This window comes from Neomonachus schauinslandi, chromosome 2 (genome assembly GCF_002201575.2).
Source record: "Neomonachus schauinslandi chromosome 2, ASM220157v2, whole genome shotgun sequence".
Classification (NCBI taxonomy): domain Eukaryota; kingdom Metazoa; phylum Chordata; class Mammalia; order Carnivora; family Phocidae; genus Neomonachus; species Neomonachus schauinslandi.
Window position 1 is genome coordinate 148,194,399 of NC_058404.1, and position 3,613 is coordinate 148,198,011.

The following is a 3,613-nucleotide window of genomic DNA, read 5'->3' on the forward strand; positions in this document are numbered from 1 at the left end:
ATAAACACGCATTTGTCCACATGTACAATTTTGTGAGCCTGTGTATCTTACTAATGGAGCATTTATGTAACTTTGGATATGTTGAATGTTTTTGTTTCTTTTTTCAAATGCCAAAATTTAAGCTGAGCTGGGAGAATCTTTTCTTGTTCTTCCAGTCTGGATCCTTCAGCAGACTGAATTCTAGAATCACTTACCTATCCTGGGCTGTCATTGCAGCTCTGTCAGTCAATCTGCCTGAGGAAGAACTCCAACACCACCATTCCCCAAAGTTTTAGTTAAGTTATCCTAGCGCCAAGTCTTAGATTACCGTGTTGTGCATGGGGCTTTACCCTTTACTCTGATGCCCACAGGGCTCTCTGCTCTGAATTTTTCTCCTTGATTACCTTCAGATGCCCTACATCTGTATCCATGTTTATAATTCTTCCATATGCATTGCTTTTTTTTTTTAATTTCACTATGGCAAAAACATTTCTTTCGGTGTGCTAAATGTGCATATGCAGAAAGCACTTAACTTTCTACCTAGCCATTAGAGGTAGTTGAACAGACCTCTGCCTTTGGATGTCACAGAGTCTACAAAGTGACTTATAATTTGCCCTTCTGATTTCTTTATACCTATGTCTCACGTGGAGAGAAAGGTCAGACTCAACAAAAGATACTTACTTATCAGCAAAAAGAGAGGTGAAAGTCCTTGTGAACAATCTAATCAGTTTGTTTCTAAATATATTCATGAAAGTTTCTTGCTTAGCAAGATGTAGATAAGTTCTGTTTTGTTCTGCTTGTTTTTTTCGTTTTTACTTCTTGTCACTAAATGGTTCGTTCAAAGAAACCTATTTTGTCCCGGTTTATTTTTCTATTTCCTTTGCATTGCATTTTCTCATGTCTAGCTTTCTGGAATACTTATTAAACAGGTTTTTGAATATCTAGATACATATTCAGTTTAATTCTTCTCCTACATTTTATGTCCTCTTGACCTTTGCACTAATCCGTCCAAAAAAATTTCTCTTTCATCTCCTAGGTGGCTGATTTGATATTTTATTTTAATATATAGAGAATTTATTTCAATAATCATGTGATTAAGTTCTAGAAGTAATAATTTTTCCTTTTTCAAAGCACTTGATTTTATTTATTTATTTTTTTTAAAGATTTTATTTATTTATTGAGAGAGCGAGAATGAGAGACAGAGAGCATGAGAGGGAGGAGGGTCAGAGGGAGAAGCAGACTCCCTGCCGAGCAGGGAGCCCGATGCGGGACTCGATCCAGGGACTCCAGGATCATGACCTGAGCCGAAGGCAGTCGCTTAACCAACTGAGCCACCCAGGCACCCCGAAAGCACTTGATTTTAAAATAGGTATAACATCCTACTGAATAATGATGGGCATACCAATTATTCATTTTCTAAAGTTTTTTTCAGTTTTCTGCATAAACCAGTTTCCTCAGGTATTATGCTTCTTTTTGTAACTTGGGGGCCTCTCCTCCATGCTTTTGGTTGTCTGTTTATACTAGAACACGGTTCACTATATTGCGTATCATTAGTCTCTATATTTAACAGTATTCTTGAGGTATATCACACAATTAACAGCTAGAAAGAGTAAGACATGTATTCCGTGTGCTTTTCTTTACAGCGTACATTTAACTTCTGTTTGACAAAGTCAGTTTGTTTTCCTTAGTGGTCTTAAGTTACCAGGGTTGTACTTCTCCATCTATAGTATATGTTCTAGAAATTTCTGTTACCAACTAAAATTTGATTATTGTAAATTCTGTTGTCAATTGAAATTTGTGTTGGAAAATCCCATTTTAGATAGCTTCACTCCCAGCTTCTGTCCGGGAGAAATATCCAGAATCAGAAGCAGAGCATTAGGACAGCTATTTGGCTACCCATAGATTAAATGCACAGCTGTGTCCACAGGCATCTCCTTCTGTGGGCTTCTGCTGTCTCTGATCTTGAGGTTGTCCTCTTCTGCGGACATAACTCAGTATCTTTTTTTTTTTTTTTTTAAGATTTTATTTACTTATTTGACAAAGAGAGACACAGCGAGAGAGGGAACACAAGCAGGGGGAGTGGGAGAGGGAGAAGCAGGCCTCCCGCCGAGCAGGGAGCCCGATGCGGGGCTCGATCCCAGCAGCCTGGGATCATGACCTGAGCCGAAGGCAGACGCCCAACCACCGAGCCACCCAGGCGCCCCAAGGCAGACGCCCAACCACCGAGCCACCCAGGCGCCCCAACTCAGTATCTTTGAAGACTCTTTCTTGTCTCCAGGGGGTTGTAATTCTACTGACAATACAATCTCACTTGTTTTATATATTCCAGATAGTTGTCCCTATTTTGGTCATTTGGTGCTTATCAGAGTTTGGGGGGATGTGTGCTTATAGTTTTTCTATGATTTCAATATTCTTTAGGGAAAGTGAATATGTAAAGATACATTTTCAATCAACCTTCTTGACCCAATGACTGTTCATTCTTTTCCAGATGTTTAAATATTTTAACATTCTGGACATAAGACATACAAAGGCTTACAGGACTGATTTTTTTCTTTCTGCTTAAATACACTATTCAATGGCTTTGGGACATAATGCATGACCCTTGCCAACCGGAGCTGCTACAAAAGAATTGGGCTGTAATAGTAATCATCCAATTTTATTTCTAAAAGCATTTGCCTTCCAGGTAATCTCTAGAAAGCTTAATCTAGAAGTTAGTTGTTTCACCATTTAACAAACATCTTTATTACTATCTAGCTAAATACTGTGTTCTTTTTCTCTTTTTAAAACATGAGATCTTGGGCGCCTGGGTGGCTCAGTTGGTTAAACGACTGCCTTCGGCTCAGGTCATGATCCTGGAGTCCCTGGATCGAGTCCCGCATCGGGCTCCCTGCTCGGCAGGGAGTCTGCTTCTCCCTCTGACCCTCCCCCCTCTCATGTGCTCTCTCTCTCTCTCATTCTCTCTGGCTCAAATAAATAAATAAAATCTTTAAAAAAAAAAAAAAAAAAACATGAGATCTTTTCCCCCTTACACACCACACCACAAATCATCATAAATATGTTCCTGTCCTTCCTCCTTCCCATTTCAAATCTCATGTTATTTTAATGCTTTGACTATGCTTTTTTTTTGTTCTGATTCTACACTTTGTTCCTCAGTCTCCCCTAAACAAAAAACAAAACAAAACAACTAGTAATATTTTTCTTCTTTTACATTCATCCCTGGAAATAAATAAAATTACAAGTGCCTCACATTGAGTATAAAACAGTCTCACTATCAATCTTGAGAAACAGTCTCCCATTGGTTGCAAATTCTTTCATTTGGGACTGAATATATAATAGCATATCCTCAAGGGCTTTTCGATACTTGCAGATAATGTATTGTTATTCAGAATGTAAAGGATGTGATCTTTTCTTACCATTATTTCTTCCGAAGGGCAAAGAATCCCTGATTCAAGCATCTGAGATGACTTTCTAGACAAATTTAGGACTGGGAACGGTAAGGCTTACATATCAAGTTGATTTCAGAGTTCTGGGAAAAATGTTTAAGGGGGTTTGGTTACACCTTCTGAATTAATAATTTTGTTAACAGATAACTGTCAGTGCAGTGGACTCCTGAGGCTCCAACACAAGCCTAAAC